This window comes from Astyanax mexicanus, chromosome 2 (genome assembly GCF_023375975.1).
Source record: "Astyanax mexicanus isolate ESR-SI-001 chromosome 2, AstMex3_surface, whole genome shotgun sequence".
In the NCBI taxonomy this organism is placed as follows: Eukaryota; Metazoa; Chordata; class Actinopteri; order Characiformes; family Acestrorhamphidae; genus Astyanax; species Astyanax mexicanus.
The window spans coordinates 36,827,992-36,847,193 of NC_064409.1; the positions used below are offsets into that span (position 1 = coordinate 36,827,992).

At 38.4% G+C, this 19,202-nt stretch overlaps 1 protein-coding gene across 8 annotated transcripts in view; it reads left to right on the forward strand.

Annotated features, from left to right (window-relative positions):
* The window catches only part of anks1b (ankyrin repeat and sterile alpha motif domain containing 1B), a 441,679-nt gene that overhangs the window by 214,648 nt on the left and 207,829 nt on the right, over positions 1-19,202 (forward strand). The gene's annotated exons all lie outside the window — the stretch shown is intronic.

Consider the following 19,202-nt stretch of genomic DNA (forward strand, 5'->3'; position numbering starts at 1 on the left):
AATCAGTTTCTCTGATTTTACTATTTATAGGTATATGAACATTGCTGTTTTATTCTATAAACTACAAACAACAGAAAATGAGAAATGGCTGAAATGACAAAAAAGATGCAGAGCTTTCAGACCTCAAATAATGCAAAGGAAACAAGTTTATATATGTATATAGTTTCATAAAGTTTTAAGAGTTCAGAAATCAATATTTGGTGGAATAGCCCTGGTTTTTAATAACAGTTTTTATGCATCTTGGCATGTTCTCCTCCACCAGTCTTACACACTGCTTTTGGATAACTTTGTGCCACTCCTGGTGCAAAAATTCAAGCAGTTCAGTTTGGTTTGATGGCTTGTGATCATCCATCTTCCACTTGATTATATTCCAAAGGTTTTCAATTTGGCAAAATCAAATAAACTCATTTTTAAATGTTGTTACTTCTCTCAAAAATGATTTTAAATTGGGGTAGAACTACTTATATACTAAAATGTTGTATCTGTATCTACTGCAGTTTTACTTCCACTTTTACTTCACTACATATTTTTGATGAGTTTATTTATACTTTTACTATATATTTATAAGTGGTCTAATATTTTTTTCATACATATGTTGTATATTAGAAGTATTTTTTGTGCAAAATTAGAAAAGTAATGACTTTTCTAAGTTAAAGTTGTGACTTTTATATTCTTGTAATATTCTTGTATTTGGATCTGACTTCAATCAATGAAAATGTTATTTAAACAAAAATATAAATATAACAGTATGTTTGTTTTGCACTTGTTTCAAAATCTGAAGCAGGAATTCCACCTTAAAATAGCCCTGCATTTATATTCTGGTACCAGGAATGTCTGTGTCATTTAAGGTGGAAGTAAAATGTCTAGTAGTAAGAAACTTGAGAATAACTCCAAATCCATTTTAGGATTTGAGTGATGTGATGGAATTGTTACATTTTCAGAAGCCTAGCAGAAAAAAGTGCAACTCTCTCTCTCTCTCTCTCTCTCTCTCTCTCTCTCTGTCTTTGTTGTGGTGCTCACTGCATCATATCAGGGTCCTTTTTGTTCTTTTTTTATTCTTTCTGTGTCTGTGTTTTATTGGGGCTGGACCTCCCCCTTGAGTTCAGCCGCACTGCATGCTGGGGGTATCACAAGGCTCAGTGCTGTGTTTTTGTCCACCAGCAGACAGGGGGTGAAAGAACATAATGCATGTCCCTGTGTGTGTGTGTGAGTGTGTGTGTGTGTGTGTGTGTGTGTGTGTGCGCTACTTTACTGTTGTACTAAGCACAGCCCAATTGAGCTGATGTTCCAGAATCAAGAAGAACATAACCATTTTCTTTCTAATATTACTGTGCATATATTCACATCATTTACTTAATTAGGTACAAACATGTAAGTAATTACATGTATTTTTTTATTTTTTTCATTCATTTATTTGATGGTAACTTGCTTGTCTTGCCAGACTTAGAAATTTTTGACTGGTAATATAAGTTAATTTGTAGCAGCATTTATTTTGAAATATGTATATTTTGAGGTAAATTAAAGGCTTCCTTAGAGGTTTTCTTTAAGGCTTTAAAGCTGTGTTTTTATGCTTCATTAACCTCCACTGAAAGCCTCCTGTGGAGATTCACTGCGGCGCTGTGTTATTAAATACAGCTTCACTCATTAACCCAAGTGTCTGCACTGACCGTCCGCATGTCATTATGTCATTTAGGATCAAAATACTGAGTTTATACTTTAAGACCTTTTCATATGTTTGAAGTAGCTTCTTGGATGTTGTGGTTTTAAATGGGGGTAGAACTACTTCTGTACTGTACTTAAATACTAAAATACTGTATCTGTATCTACTGGATCTACTTCACTACATATTTTTGATGAGTTTATATTTATACTTTTACTATATATTTACTATAAAAATTCTATACGATACATTTTTATGTGCTGCATTGTTACTCATTACAATAATAAAATTGTTACAACTTATTCCAAACCCACATTATAAATAAAGCTAGAGCAGTAGCTGCTCTGCACTGTCAACAGGTTAGACAAAGCTACATTTTTTATTTCAATACTTGAGTAGTACATTTTACAATAAACGTTCAATATTTAAAGTGTTTCTAAACGCTTTCTAAAAGCAGAAGCATTTCTGAGAGGAGAAGTGATAGAATATTGTGTTTAATGGTACCAGTGTGCTTTAATGACCATGCCTGCTAAGCCTGATATATTTATTCTAAAAAATGGGGTGTCGGTCGCTTTTCGCAGGAGTTTTTCTGGTCATGTCACGCGTCTTTACGTACTTTCATCACATTTACAGTCTCTAAAAGAAGATTCAGCTCAGTTTTACTGAACGCAAGCAGCTGGTGGAGCAATGGAGACTTCAGAAGAGAAAACTCAGTGTAACGCTGTGAGAAGGACTGGACGAGGAGAGCGGACGCTAACGCAAGTATCATTTATTAAAGAACAGAAAACAAAACATAAAACAAACAGAAACAGGAGAAACAGGAGACTAACTGACAGACGGGATTTAACACAGCCGTGACAGACGTATAAACGCACAAGAACCGACAGAAACACTAATGACAAAGATCCTTAAATATATACACAAGGCGGGAAGGAGAACAGGTAACACCTGGGGACTGACTAATGAGGGGCGGAGCTACAAATGGACACAGGTGAGTGGAAAAACACTGGCAGAACACAGGGGCACGGGTCACGTGGGACAACACAGGCACAAGGACAGACAGGAAACAGGGCCAGGCGTGACAGAAGCCTCCCCCTAAACGCACAGCTCCCGAGGCGCGTAAAAACGAACCCCGGGGGCTGGCGGCGGGGAGAGGCTGGGGAAAACACGAGACAAAACCGGGGACTGAAACGGAGACAGGACAGAGGACAAAGACTGGACGGGAGACTGAGACAGGACGGGGAACTGGACAGGAGACTGAGACTGGACGGGGAACTGGACAGGAGACTGAGACTGGACGGGAAACTGGACGGGTGACGGAGACTGGACGAAAGACTGGATAGAGGGTTGGACAGTGGACAGAGACGTAGACTGGACAGGGTTCTGGACACTAGACAGGGATGCAGACAGGACAGGACTGGACAGGGGAACAGGGACAAAAACATTGACTGGGATGGACATGAACACAGTGACAGGAACAGGAACTGATACACTACTGGAAATGAGTACTGGGACGCAGACAGAAACTGGAAATAAAACAGGAACAGACACAGGTACAAACACAAACATAGACGGAAGCCCAGGGCTGGGAAAAGTCAATGTCTGAGGGGCCAGCCTGGGCAGAGTTCGAGGGGCTGGAGCAGGAGACCTCGCTGGCTTAGGGACACAGGGCCTAGGGCCAAACTTTGGTCTCGGAGCATGTACAGAGTCAGAGGCGGACGGAGCCGCGGGTACAGGGTCAGGGACAGTGGGTACCACATTGGTGGCAGGCACTGCTGGTGCTGGAGCAGACACGGAGGCTTGAACAGCTGGAGCAGACACGGAGACTTGAGGAGCCTGAGCAGGCGCGGCGGGTGCAGCTTGAGCAGGCGCGGCGGGTGCAGCTTGAGCAGGCGCGGCGGGTGCAGCTTGAGCAGGCGCGGCGGGTGCAGCTTGAGCAGGCGCGGCGGGTGCAGCTTGAGCAGGCGCGGCGGGTGCAGCTTGAGCAGGCGCGGCGGGTGCAGCTTGAGCAGGCGCGGCGGGTGCAGCTTGAGCAGGTGCGGCGGGTGCAGCTTGGGCAGGCGCGGCGGGTGCAGCTTGAGCAGGCGCGGCGGGTGCAGCTTGAGCAGGCGCGGCGGGTGCAGCTTGAGCAGGCGCGGCGGCCGCTAACAGGACTGGAGCAGTAGGCGAGGCTGTAAAGACCGGACCGGAGCTTGCTTCTGGATCAGGATTCGCAGAGCTGGAATCCGGCCGGGCTGGAGAGCTGGAAGTAGGTGGAGCTTGAGAGCGCGGTGGAGCTAGCAGGCTAGCTAGCTTAGCCGGAGCTTCAGAGAGCGGCTTCTCGGAGCGCGGATGAGCCACGGGAATCACACAGCGTAGCGTCCCATCCGCTGGCTTCACGGAGTACGCCGTCTCAGCCGGGAGAGTCGAGGAGCGCGGATGAGCCACGGGAGTCACGGAGCGTGGCGTCCCATCCACGGGCCTCACGGAGCGCGGCGTGGAAACAGGAGGCGGCCAGTAAACAGGTGCGGGATCAGGCAGCGGAAGGCGGGTTGGTGCGGGGAAAGGCTCCTCGTCCTCGGAGCTGCTGGGAGCACAGCCAAGAAAGTCCCACGGCTCCCGGGTAGCCTGGCCTCCTCTGTAAAGAGTACCGAGGCTAACCGCACCAACCCGTATCGCCCCCCCAAAATTTTCTCCGCTCCGGAAATCTTCCACCGGAGAAAGGGAGCGCTGAGAGCGCCGCCGCCCACCTCTTCTCCTCCGGCGCCGGGAAGTGGAGGAGTTTTCAGCCGCATACTCCTCCTGAACGCCGCGAGAGAAGGAGTGGGTCGGATAGCCAGCCTGGATCCAAAAAAAGGATTACTTGCAGCGTCCATATTTTTGGTCGGTTCTTCTGTAACGCTGTGAGAAGGACTGGACGAGGAGAGCGGACGCTAACGCAAGTATCATTTATTAAAGAACAGAAAACAAAACATAAAACAAACAGAAACAGGAGAAACAGGAGACTAACTGACAGACGGGATTTAACACAGCCGTGACAGACGTATAAACGCACAAGAACCGACAGAAACACTAATGACAAAGATCCTTAAATATACACACAAGGCGGGAAGGAGAACAGGTAACACCTGGGGACTGACTAATGAGGGGCGGAGCTACAAATGGACATAGGTGAGTGGAAAAACACTGGCAGAACACAGGGGCACGGGTCACGTGGGACAACACAGGCACAAGGACAGACAGGAAACAGGGCCAGGCGTGACACTCAGAGCTCAGTTGCTCATTCACTCATAGTAAAAACAAAAAAATAAAAAGTAAAGATTCTGACTGAGCGCGCTCTCTGACTGAACATAACCTGGAATCGGATTTGTCCACTCTGAAAGGAGACCGCATCACACCCGCTCAGTTTAAAATGATTCTTCCGCATGTTCAGTGAAATTACATATTCTCACCAGATAGGGCCCTAAATCCCAAAACTTATGGACACCAGCTTTAATCACAAAACATTATAAATATTTTAGTACTTCTACATAAGTGTGGAGCTTAAAGAACACTTAAAATTATATTTAAGACACTTTTACTTTCAATCAAATCTGGGTCTCTAGTACTTTATAAATCTGTAAAAAAAAAAGCGATGCAAGTTGTTTATGCACTGGTTTGCAGTGAAACACCGATAAGCAAAGAAATAGTAATGATTAATGATGTATTTTAAGTCCACCCCCACACTGTGAGCCCGGATAAGTTGAATTTACTAAAAACGTTTGAGGAAACCGGTTACCTTAAAAAAGTTAAATAATGGGTAATGACTTAAAACATCACGTTATTACAACTAAAGGGAAAGTTGATTTAACTTTTTTTATTTTTGTTTTACTGGAAGGCCGGATAAGTTGAGTTTACTTGACTTTTTTAAGGCAGCTGATTTGCTCAAAAATTTTAAGTAATGAAGAATGAAAACTTGAGTTAGCATGAATTAAAACATCGAGCTAAAAGGAAACTTGATTTATTTTTAAGGTAGCCCAGGGGGAATCTACACACTGATGTTGAGTGTCAGAAACTGTTGGACACACCCAGTATGCAAATAGATAATAGCAACAGACTAAACTCATTTATTATAAGTTGGTTCTTATGTGCCCACAAATGTTTAACTAACTCAAAATAGTTAAGTATTGTTTAGAAATATCCAATTTTATGTAAAATAGAGTTGAAATGATTTGATTTCAAACAACGTCTGGGTTTACAGTGCAGAGAACACTAATCCAGTGAACTAAAGCAGGGCTAAATAGAAACACCTGAGCAACTTTTTACACAAAACACAGCTCACACAGCATTCATTCATACTAAAGACCACAACCATAGACTGTTTAAAATGAATTTAAACACAATAGATTGAGACCTTTAACAGTATAATGTTAAAATATGATGTGACTAAGCTAATAGTGTTACCTGAGGTCAGAGTCACAGTCAGAGTCAGAGTTTGTCAGTTTATCTGAAAGACTTTAGATTGAGATCTTCTTCTCTGAACATTTTGAGCCACAAATCACCGTCTATGGATTTGAGGTCTGGCCAGCAGACAGAAAGTGTGCTTTGGTCTGGAGTTAGGTGGGTGAAGTGGCTGTGAGAAGTAAATCTTCTCTGTGCTTTATAAGCTTTTTCTGTCTCTTAACACAACACACACACACACATACCTGTCCCCAGCGCAAGACCCCTAAGCTTTGCTGTGACCTCAATCACTTTTCCAGCTGTGTCTGCTTTCTAACATCCTCTGTGATGTTTGTGGGGTGAAGGGCCTGACAGAATAACCACTGTGAGTGTGAAATCAATACAGAGCTGTCATCACCACCCTATATCTGCCCAAACCCCAGTAAACACATAAAGACTCATCTGCTCCAATTTAGACCATTTTTATCCACTGGTGGAAACCCTCTGTTTGCACCACGTGTGTCTATATGAGAAAATGAAGCTAAATCAAACGTATAAACACACTCTGCAGTTCTGCAGTTTGAGGAGCTAAAGGTTGTAGTTAAGGCTTAATGATTAATTAATATAGAAATAATACAAATAATACGAATATATCGAAGATATATTATAAGTCAGCCAACTTAAACTGGTAAAGTAACTGATAACCAGTGTTTTAAAGTTTAAAGTTTTTGTTCACATTTGGTCAACAAGACATGTTGAGGTTCAACAGTCAACTTTAAAACAGTAAATGCGCTGCAGCTAAACTTACTGAAAGAGTTTTTATGGTTTTTAGTCTTAGAGCCCTAATGCACAACCAGCACAAGGTGCGTCACGATGTTCATTGCTATCCTACACCCCTGTAAACAGTCTATTTTCACTCCTTGTGCCTCCGTCGTTAGGCGTTTAGGAGCATATTTCCGCTGATGAGCATGGTGGTCTGGAAGTAAGGTGTGTTTAGGTAAATTTCTGCCGTGTTTCTATCTTGACGATGGGAAATGCACGTGCACCACTGACTGATTAAAACCCTGACAACATTCAACAGTCAATCATTTATACAGCTCTGAAAAAAAAGAGAGACCACTTCAGTTTTTGAATCAGTCTCTGATTTTGTTATTTATAGGGATATGTTTTACGTTGTTGTTTTATTCTATAAACTACAGACAACATTTCTCTTAAATTCCAAATTAAGTATTGCCATTTAGAGCATTTATTTGCAGAAAATGAGCAATGGCTGGAAAAACACAAAAAGAAGCAGAGCTTTCAGGAATCGGAAATTTCAGGATTCAGAGTTTAGAAATCAATATTTGGTGGAATAACCCTGGTTTTAATCACAGTTTTCAGGCATCTTGGCATGTTCTCCTCCACCAGTCCTACACATTGCTTTTGGATAACTTTTATGCCACTCCTGGTGCAAACATTCAAGAAGTTTAGCTTGGTGTGGTGACTTGTGTTTAATCTTCTTTCTTCCTGATTGTATTCCAGAGGTTTTCTATTTGATATAATTAAAGAAATTGATCATTTTTAGATGGTCTCTTATTTATTTTTTTTCGGTGCTGTATCTTGACTCGACTTTTAACTCGACAATAAGCAGAATAAAGAATTAAATAGCATTGCTGTCCGCTTAAATGAGCTGCTGGAGTATCTTCCCAGCATAAATATGCGGGTCAGTTTCCTCTGCTGGGACACTGAAAAGCGCAGCACTGTTAAAATATGAATGTGCCAAAGTCAGAGCACACCTGCCCCTTAAAGGTAATGGAAAGTGACACACCGATTCATTTATTTCACATTACACCTAAAACATACCCATGATGATTAATTAAGAGAGTTAGTTCATGCCTTTTTTTTTGCATTTTGAGCCAAACAACGCTTTATTTTTTCATCCTAATGATGCCGAACACACACCATCACACCCTAAATCCAGCTGCGCTCTCCACAATTGACTGATGCGCTATAGATCACTAAAATAGGGCCCTTAGTCTCATTTCTTTGATTTTTTTACATGTATTCTCATCTGCAGTTTACGTGTTTACCCTGCTGCAGTGTTCCTCATCTCTATTCCTCGAGACCCACAGTCCTCACACACAAGTAACTCACACACTTTAACGGATGAAGTTAATGATCTGTTAATGAGCTGCTTAGTTTAATCAGGAGTGTGGGGATTAGAGACAACACTAAAAGGTGCAGGGCAGACATGCCTCCAGGGCCAGGGTTGAGAAATAGATGGTAGTAGAGTAAATCAATTGAAAATATTTTACAGCGCATTCCCAACTTAAGTGATTTCCAATTCCAAAATTCCTAGATTACAAATTTCTAGTAACTATTCCCAAATTAAATAATTAATGGATGCTATAAGTTTACAATACTTTCTCTAATATTTCAGGGTGAATTTGTGCACAAAGATTCATGAACTTTCCTTTTATTGATGACTCTGCACAACTGCTTCCTATTTATTTTTCAAAACAGAAATTTTCTGGCCAGCCTCTTAGATACAATACAATACAATAAAATACAATATAAAACAATACAATACAATACAATACAATATAAAACAATACAATGCAATATGTTAAGTTCTCTGAAATTTGTCTTGCATCCCACAACAGCTCTATTACAATATTTCTATAACATACACATCACATTATACCAACATATAAACAAATAATTTACACTCACACCCACATTAAACATCAACACCATGTGTTCTATCCACCAATTTACACCCCTGATTAAGCAGCATAACTGACTGTGGAATAAAGGAGTTCCTGAACCTGTTCAGCCTTTTCTATGGTACTCTATATTGTCTATTTGAAGGTAAAAGTACATATTCCTCATTCAACATATGGGTTGGTTCAGACAATATGCTTCTCGCTAGTCCTTCCATTCCTTTCCTATACGTTTCCTTAAAGCATACCTGTCAAGTTTTAGATTTAAAAATAAGGGATATTTTCCTCTGTCCACTTAAAGCCGTCCCACCAGCCCAACGAAGGTTCAGTATCCCTTACATTTTAAGACAGGTTTAAAAAAAATCTAAAATAACCACATGTGAAACACTTACACTACAATTAGATTATCAGAATCTGAACATGTTGTGGACATTCCTACATATGTCATTCTTTTAATGCAGCCAAATTAAAAATCCTTATCTAGATATTTTTTAAAAAGTTAAGATTTCATGTCTTTTTTGGCATAATGCACTCTTTTATATGATATATATATATTTTTTTTTATTTAATGGATTTAAAATTGAACAAAGGGTGCACAAATTCTGCAAAATGACTGTTGGTGACCTAAAAATAGTATCATGAGCTTTTACTAAAAGGACAAGGACCAGATATATTCCATCAGTAAAAATTAGTCCTAAGTGGCCTACACAATTAATCATTTTTAATTAATACTTCTTTCTTTTGATCACTCCTGATCAGTTCAGTTCATTTCGGTCCTCTACAAATTTCTAGTTAAACTGACTCACAAACTTTATTTTTATAATTTTAAAAGGTTTAATCTGTGTGTTTTATTTCGGAGACGAGTATTTTTAAGCAGCTATCAGAAAAATGTCATCATAGTTTCCATTAGCCTACCGTTACCTTTCTTTTAGAAAAATCGCTGTATATCCAGATCTGTTTTAACATCAGCTGCTCCGACGAGCTGCCTGAACTCACCGCGACGGGGGGGCTTCCCCACACTGGCCCAAGCTGATTGGCTGTTTCTCCTGAAAGGCGGGACTTTCTCCTTGAACCGGCTCCACGATTGGTTAAGAGACACAGAACGGTCAGTGCCCTGTCTCCTCAATAATATATATATTTTTAATTGTAATATAATACGGGAAATTTACGGGAAAATAATAATACGGGAGGACGGCGGGAAAGAGGAGTAAAATACGGTAGGTTCCCGGCCAAAACGGGAGACTTGACAGGTATGCCTTAAAGAGATCCTCTAAGGACTGAACTACAATTCTGGAGCAAATTTATATCAGTCTGAACTTCACTGAAAGAGCAGCAAACCATGATAAATTTCTGTATCATTTTATATTTGTATTCTAACTAAGATAAATACAATACAGTTATTACTTGGTTTAAAATAAGTGTACATTTAAAATTTAATTCAAATTTATTTGACTTAAGTAAAAAAAAATACATATCAACCCCAAACAAACTAGAATTAGAATGTTCTAGGACTGCGTGAATTATTCAGATTGTGCCCACAGCAATTCAGAGTTAGGCTGATGATATGAGTAGATATAGAATTCAGTCTTTAACTTCACTGAAAAGGCAGCAAACCATACAGTCATGCAGTATTTCATCTTTTAACTGTCACTGAAACATAAAGCAACATTAAGATCCTACTTTTTGCACCATATGATCTCAAAAAAATGAGTTGCTGTGTCTTATTACAAACATAATCAATAAGACTAGTCCAGGTTAGTGCTGCATCTGTATATACCTTCCAATATTTATATGACATAACTTGACTAATCTCTTCCTTATTAATTATTAACAGTGATGGATATGATTTCTATGTTTCAGAGGTAAATGTGTGTAAATCTTTTGCTTAACCTGCCTGGAGTTTATTCAACAAAGCTCTAGGAAATCAGTTACTGTACCATTTTATATTGTTATTTTAAGTAAAATATTTTTAAAACATGTTGAAATATATGTGAATAAAATACATATCCTTAGATTCCTTTCCCAGATTATTATAGTTAAATGATAACTGTATAAGTCAGTATTTCTTAATCTTCCTCCTGGAACCCACAGGACTCAACAAACTAGAATTAGAATGTTCTAGAACTGCTTGAATGTTTGGGATTGTGCTCACAGCAATCCAGAGTTAGGCTGATGATGGGAGTAGATATAGAATTCAATTATCACCATCCTGGTCCGAGCTTTGATGCTCTTTCATCTCTTCATCTCACCATCCGACCACCTGCTGCGAACTCAGTATCAGAGGTTACCTTCTGACTATTTTTAAAAGAGAGCGAGAGAGAGAGAGAGAAAGAGAGCGAGTGTGTGTGTGAGAGAGAGAGAGAGAGAGAGAGATAGAGAAACAGTTGTATATGTTGCTTAGTGCTAGCTATGATTAATCGGCTGTGAGTGGATCTGATGCGTCCCTCTCTCTCTCTCTCTGATTGGTAACAGGTGCGTGTGTGTGTTTGGCAAGTATTTGATAAAGAGATCCTCCCTGTGTTCCTCTCTGCTGACAGAGATACTATCCAGTCAGGCACCTACACACACACAGACACACACACACTCAAACACTGTCTGCCGTTGTGTTTTGAGGACAAAGCCCTTGGTGAAAACAGAGAAGGAAATCAAATACCATTGTCTTAAACTCTCCCTTCATATAAAAATTAACAAAAATTTACATTTTTGTTTTATTCTATAAACTATGGACATTTCTCCCAAATCCCAAATAAAAATATTGTCATTTAATGCATTTACTTGCAGAAAATGAAAAATGGCTGAAATAATAATTTGAGCTTTCAGACCTCAAATAATGCAAAAAATACAAGTTCATATTTATAAAGTTTTAAGAGATCAGAAATCAATATATGTTGGAATAACCCTGGTTTTTAATCACAGTTGTCATGCATCTTGGCATGTTCTTCTCCACCAGTCTTACACACTGCTTTTGGATAACTTTTATGAAACCCCTGGCACAAAAATTCAAGCAGTTCAGTTTGGTTTGATGGTTTGTGATCTTCCTTTTGATTATATTCCAGAGGTTTTTAATTTGGTAAAATTAAAGAAACTTATATATATATATATATATATATATATATATATATATATATATATATATATATATATATATATATATATATATAATTATATTATTAATTATATAGAAAGAATTATATATAATTCTAAGTGGTTTATGGATAATGGTTAGCAGACATGTAAATGTAAGCATAAGGTCATATTAAAAGGGGTATCTTATTTTAAAAGGGGTTTTATTATAAGGGCAAATGCGGTCAGTATAGTAAAGTGTAAAGTCTGGCATGCTCAACTTTCATATTTTGTATCTAAATTTGGATATCAGTAATATTAATATTGTTTAATCACAATAATCCTGCAGATAAACACAGTTTGTCTTTATTTAAGACCCATTATCACGGAACACTGCATTATTCTCACTCATTGTCATAGTAGGCATTGTTAAAGTTTCAAAATGTACTGTTCTGTTACCAGTCCATACTGTTTTAAATTTGAGTTGTTCAGAGACACAGTAACACAAACAGCCGGTTTATCTCAGCCTGTAAATGATGATATAATATTAATGATGATGTTTTTTGGGCAGAGACCTACAGAAATGTCAGAAGATTGATATACATTTCAAGGAAACATAGTAAACATATACTGTTCATAGGCCTTTTGTTCTCTAAAACTTTGCAGAATCACTGGGGTTTCTGTCTGTTTCCCCCAGTGGTATAACTTAAGAACAACTCGTACAGTGTATATTTATTTATTTATTGAGTATTAATCTTTATAGTGCAATAAAAAATGACAGTTCATTAGATATTATAAAGATGTATTTGCAGGTTTATTTTATTAGGAAACTGGACTGGAAGTGAGGGTGCTGTAAACACTTGGCCAGTAAATAAATGCACTGCAGTCATTTTGTTACTAATTATAAAACAAAGCACAACATCATACAGTAAACAATTTTCTTGTGTGTGTGTGTGTGTGTGTGTGTGTAGGAGAGAAAGAGAGAGAGAGAGAGAGAGAGTGAGAGAGAGCGAGAACAAAATCAATGGCTCAGGTGTTACTGCTGAGTTCTGATTACCTTGCCAATTAAACACTTCCTAATTAGCGTCTCTCATTAATTTCCCCCTCTCAATGTCTCTATCCTAATGCCCCCCCACCCCCCTGCCACAGCCTGCAAACACAAAAACACAAACACTCTGCATCACTGACTCACACCCACACATTACCACGCGTGTTCATCACAGTGCTGCTGTGACGCTTCATTTTCTCCAAAAAGACAGAGAAAGAGAGAGAGACACAACAGAAAAGACATAAAAAAGAAGAAATATTGAAAACACGTGGCCAACAGAATGAAAGACAAAGACATAAATAGGTACATAGATAAACAGATGTATAAAGAAAGTGTCACAGGTGTTGAGGTATAAGAGGGTGGAAGTAAGGGTGGAAGGGTGGAAGTGCAGGTATAATGATTTTTTTAAAGAAAACGAAAAGAAAAACAGAAAAGAATGACTGGTAGGGTTAACATGACTAACATAACTTTAAAAACAAAAAACAACAGAAACAAAAAAAAGAGAATAAGCAAGGACACTTACAGATCCAAAACAACATAGCACACAAAGCATACAAAAGACCAGAGAGAAACAGTAAAACAAAGAGGCTTTATACACACAGGAAGACTGGGAACACCTGGAGAAGGTAATAAGGGGGTGGGGTTGGGAGAGGCCCAGGACTGAGACAAGAGAAGCACAAAAATACAGGAACAGAAAGGGCAAAGAAAGAAAGAAAGAAAGAAGAGTTAAGCTGTGACATAAAGGTGGTATGACATGTTCATAAATAGACTGGATGCCAGACAAACAAATTGCTATGTGGATGGATGTGTGGAATGATAAGTGAATAGACACACAGAATGATAGACGGATGGATATATCTGAATATATAGACAGACAGACAGACAGGTAGATCAAGTCTTTCAGATCTTTTCTGACATGGCATCTGTGTCTTGAGATGACAGCGTTATGTAGAGCATTGTACTATTGTACTATTGAAATAGAACACCTACTGTATTAGATGTATATTGTAGTAATATAGCAATGTACATTGTTTCTTTTGTCAATATGCTGCTATTACTGCACTGTAGCAGTCAGTGATGTCAGTAACTCTAATCTGACCATTTTTTTTTCAGTAACAAGTAATCTAACGATTTACTATTTCTAATCCAGTAATCTGATTAAAGTTACTTATCCAAGTCACTGTGCGTTACTTTTTTGTCTTTTTCCTTAGTAAAAAAAATATTGTAGCGTCCGGGTGGCACGTGGAAAGAATGGACGAGAAAGATGTTTACAGTCATCACTTTATTACATTATTGCTGGAATTTACAATGGTTGCTGTCGACCAAAATATTCACAAGCTAGCAATCTAACAAGCTAACAGGCTAAAACTAGCTTTTGGGCTGAACACCCACACACACTCTCACACAGCGAGCCACTCCCTCTCTCCCCCTCACACACACACACACACTCACACACTGGAGGGAAGAGATAGATGCACATTTTCTAGCTATAAATACAGCCACTGTTTTGAGTTTGTATCAGATAAATATGACACTATCAAGGTTGATTGTTCACTCTGTGCTGCGACAAAGTGCTACTTAGCTTTAAAAACACCACGTCAAATTTTTGGAGTCAAAAACAAGTCCTAAGGGTGGAGAGAAGCTTCCAATAAAGTGAGTTTTGGCGAAACTGTTATGTCGAGGCGGCATAGTGTGTGTGTGTGTGTGTTACTAGCAGAGGTGGAAAGTAATGAGTCACATTTACTCAAGTTACTGTAATTGAGTAGATTTTATGAGTCATTTGTAATTTTTAAAGTAGTTTTTAAAATAGGTAATTTTACTTTTACTCAAGTACATTTTGACACAAGTACTTCACTACATTGGAAAACTGCCAATTACTGAGTAAAAAATAAAATGCTGCGAAAAACACAATTGTCTGAATTAAAAAAATAATAATAATTGGCGTGGATGCGCCGGCGCACGGATACTGCCTGAAAGGTCCAAATTATTATGTGCAATACTAGTTCATTAAAAACAATTTAATGTATAATTTGTTGTACTTTTTTACATCAAATATTTAAAAGTAACTATGTAACTTTTACTCAAAGTACATTTTAAATTGAGTACTTTTTTACTTTTACTCGAGTAGATTTTTAGATGGGTACTTTTACTTTTACTTGAGTAGAATTTTAGCAAAGTAAAGGTACTTTTACTTCATTACAATTTTTCAGTACTTTTTCCACCTCTGGTTACTAGTTACATTTAAAATCAAGTAATCCATAAAGTAAATGTTTCATTTTAAAGAGAAATCAGTGATCAGTAATCAGATTACTTTTTTTAAAGTAACTATGCCATCACTGGTAGTAGTACAGTTGAAGGAAACAACCTTCACTTTCCTGCTTCCACAGTAAGAGAAATGTCTTCATGTCCTGAAGAAGCTGCAGTACAGAAGGTGTTGCACTGCTCACGGTTGCTGGAGCACGCTCTGTGCATGCAGACAAGTTGACTGTGCAGAGCCTGGAGCCTGGAGTCTGGAGTCTGGAGGCTTTGTTGAGTGTTCTGCTCAAGGGTTCAACATGTTTTCATCTGAGATCAAATCCATACCCTCCCTGTAGCTCCTGCCTCTGTTCACTGGAGTATCTCAGGGGCGTGGATGCCAGGACAGGGCTGACCTCCTCTGTTGACACTACAGATTGGCTTTGTGAAGCCTGCAGCTGCTTTAAGCATTGTTCTGAGTGCTTGTTTTAATGGAGGAGTGTGAATAAAGGACAGTGGATAAAAGCGGGTGAATGCATGCTCACAGCTGGCCATTACTGACCCCTCAGGAGACGGAACAGTAGCAGAGCTGATGACTCACACACTCTCAGCTGGAGCTCGGAGCCAAACGGACACGTGCATGTTTTATACTCGCTGCCGCTTGGGGTCGGAACTCGTCACACTTATGATGCAAATGAGCTGGTGCCGTGCGTGCGTGTGTGTGTGTGTGTGTGTGTCGATATGTATTGAACATTTCGGTAACACTACCTATGAACAGTGTTGGGAAGGTTACTTTTAAAATGTAATCCCTTACAGATTACTGATTACATCACTCAAAATGTAATTTGTAACGTAATCAGTTACATTACTTCAAGTGAGTAACGTAATCTGATTACTTTGGATTACTTACAATATTGTCATTTTTTTAAGCCTGAATGAATGTAGCAACCACATATTGCATATTATTATTTTATTTTTCTTTCCAGTTAACAAATAGATAAGCAAATAAAACAGCCTTTTCAATCACTCTATAAAAATACTTATGAAACCATTTCATCAAACAATTTTATGAAACACTTCTATAAATTGATAATAAAACCATTCAAAACCAAACAATGTAACAACAACCGTAAGTTATCTATTTGCAGGTTTGCCACCAGTGTTAATTTTGACAACAGATTTTGATTTAGTCTTAGTCATAGTCTTGTGACGAAAATAGCATTTAGTTTTAGTCACAATTTAGTCATCTGAAATGTTTTTAGTTTTAGTCGACTTAATGTCATAAGAATATAGTCTACTAAAATTACAGTAAATTTAGTCGACTAAACTGTAAAAGGGTGTAAATGTAAATGCATTTTTCATCAGTTCCCTTGAATTATTAACTATACACTTATACGAAATGAAACGTTTAATAACCACTTGAGTAATATTGTTAATGTTTGAAAGTGAAATATATTTTTTATATGATTTAATGTATATTATTATTATTGTAGGTGTGTGACTATATATATTTTACATTTAAAGCATTTTGCTCTAGAAATCAGGTCATTAAAAATCTGAATAGTTAAATTATAGTTTGAACAGCGTTGTAGATGGAAAAACAGCTTTTAAATGATCTAGTTTTATCTCCAGCACTAACCCAGCACACCTACTGGAGCTACAGTCTATAAATTAGATCAGAAACACACATTCACACACTGTGCTGTAGAGATGCTCTCAGGATGTACTGAGAGACTTCATGAGTTAAAGTAAGAAACTTATGAGAAAGTGCTGTAAGGAATTTACACAGACTTTTGGGTTCATAGATTCACTTATTTTATTGTTTTATTTTGGTTATATTATTGAGTTCCTTTCTGACCTGTTCCTGCTTTAACACTAGCTATATCTTTCCCACTGTGAGACTAAACAGATGATCTGATCTTAATGAGTTAGGGTTCTGTAACAGTTCTGTGTTTTAGTGCACTGCCGAGTTAAACACACCATCAGCTCATGAAATAACATCAGTATTAAAACGCTGATCTCTGCATGGAGACCTGTGTGACTCTGGTCTGCAGAAGCTGAATTGTGGTGTTTTTACCGGAGATGGAGTCGCTCCACACGGTTTACACGTTATCTTGTTTTTCGCGACGTCAAAGGAGAAATATATCGCCTCTCCCCTCTCTCTCTCTCCCTCTCTCCCTGCTGAACTCTGTCGAGTTAACTTCCAGTCGAGCTCCGTAACGACAGGTTAATTCCCGGGTTTGTAACTGAGCGCGCGGCGCCACCTTCGCTAAAGTAGCAGTGATTGGATCTCTTCTTAACTGGTCCCTTCCTTTCACAGAACTAAATCAGTTCTGATTGGATTTCGTTCCTGCCAAATATTTTCGTCTCGTTTTTATTCGTTGACCAAAATGTGCGGAGCCGCTGTCTGCCCCTCCTCCCTGTGTGTGTGTGTGTGTGTGTGCAGCGAGACGGGAGGAGGGGCAGACAGTTCCCCGTCATATCAGAGCGATTTCACACCAAAATGTTATTTGCGTTTTGTCAGTGTTGGATTGGAAGAGCAAAAATAGGAAAGTACTGCAATGTAACCCTTTTATTTTAGCAGAGTAACTGTAATCTGATTACCATTTACTGAAGCAGTAACTGTAACGGATTACAGTTACCTATAATTTGTAATCTGATTACGTAACGCCGTTACATGTAATCCGTTACTTCCCAACACTGCCTATGAACCCTGTATTCATAATGTATTATAACATTATAATATGACATGCATAATACCTTATAATTACTGTAATAAGCCTGTATAATAACTCTTACATAAGTACTTACAGCGACATTCATAACACATTATAAACTACAAGTATAAGGGTTTATAAAGAAAGGGCGTACTGTCAAGACATTATAGTGAGGCATAATAAAATTTACTTCATGTTTAAAAAGCACATTAAAATTCACTTCACTTCAAAGTCAGTAATGACTGTATATAAGGCTTCATAATGTGTTACACACTTATATAAAAGCTTAATTCGAAAAATCATATAATATGCATTATACCAAAATATACCAAATCTGTGTTATAGTGCATTACAACACTACATTGTACAATGTTCTTATGAACAGATATTATAAGGCATGAAAGGCACTTTCTTTATAAACCCTTATACTTGTAGTTTAAAATGTGTTATGAATGTCACTGTAAGTACTTATGAGTTATTATACAGGTTTATTACAGTCATTATAAGGTATTATGTATGTCATATAATGCATTATGAATGCATTTATAATACATTATGAATACAGGGTTCATAGGAAGTGTTACCAAAATTTCTTTTGGAAAAAAAAACACTGTGTGACAATTTCATAGCAAACCCCTTAATTAAATGAATCTGTGCAGTATATTCTGTTTTTTTTTTTATCATTCAGCTATTTAAAATGAAAACGCTTGTGTGAAGTGAATAACATTGATTGCACTTGTCACAAGGTGGGATATACACATCCAGTTCAAACACAGTGAGTGCACAGTCTGATCTTGAAGTTGATGAGTTGGAAGCAGAGGTATCAGATTCTCAGCATCTTTAGTTAGCTGTCTGAGTGTGAGCATTTACACACCATCAGGCAGGTCTTGTGAGGTGTTCACAACGTCGCTGTCCAATGAAAAAACACTTATCTCCAAAACAGCAACTTTACATGAGAGAGAAAAAACATTGTAAACTTTCAATGGAAGTAAATGTAGAAAGAGTTTATTACAGGTCATTTTGAAGAGTTTTTTTTTTTTTTTTTAAGAGTTTAATTTTATTTCAAATTTTTCCCCATTTTTTCCCCAATTTTGCACAGCCAATTACCCAACCCACTCATTAGGACGCCCCCTTTCACTAGCTACCAACACCAGGAGGGTAAGGACTAACATATGCCTCCTCTGATACTCTGCTTCTTTTCAAGCTGCTGCTGATGCATTATTTTCCAGCTACTCTTTACATTTTCATACATTTATCTGAAATTTCTACTACTTACTTTTTCAGCTTGTTTTGAAGTTGAAACATATTTCATTCTGACACCATCACACCTGCACACGTCACACCCACACTCCAGGAACTCCGAAAACATAGCAGATTTA